General features: G+C 42.3%; 1 pseudogene; it reads left to right on the forward strand.

The window, feature by feature from the left end:
• Window positions 1–201: 201 nt before the first annotated feature.
• Window positions 202–301, forward strand: LOC129690230 (U6 spliceosomal RNA; annotated as a pseudogene).
• Window positions 302–503: the final 202 nt, after the last annotated feature.

Raw genomic sequence — 503 nt, forward strand, 5'->3', positions numbered from 1 at the left:
TAACATGGCACATGCATATAATCCCAGTATTTGGGAGGTGGAGGCAAGAGCAGCAGGACTTCCTTCAACTCTTGGCTCCATTTTGAGTTCCAGGCTATGAGACTATGGAAGGAGAAGGAAGCAAACAGCAGCATGGTTAAGAAACAGGCTAGCAAAGCCAATGCTACAGAATGAGACCCTTCTCTAAAAAAGAAAAGAAGGGTGCTCGCTTCGGCAGCACATACACTGAACGATACAGAGAAGATTAGCATGGCCCCTGCGCAAGGATGACACGCAAATTCGTGAAGCGTTCCATATTTAAAAAAACAAAAAAAACAAAAAAAAAGAAAAGAAGGGACTGGCAAGATGGCTCAGAGAGTAAAAGCAATTTGAACCAAACCTGAGGCAAACTGACCTCTGACATGCACACACACCTCTGGCAGCATATACACCCTAGCTCTGGAGTGTACACACAAACAGATATGCATTTAGAAGTTTTTTGTTTTTGTTTTTAAGATAAAGAA

The sequence above is a fragment of the Psammomys obesus genome, unplaced genomic scaffold, assembly GCF_907164565.1.
Source record: "Psammomys obesus unplaced genomic scaffold, mPsaObe1.curated_primary_1811, whole genome shotgun sequence".
Classification (NCBI taxonomy): domain Eukaryota; kingdom Metazoa; phylum Chordata; class Mammalia; order Rodentia; family Muridae; genus Psammomys; species Psammomys obesus.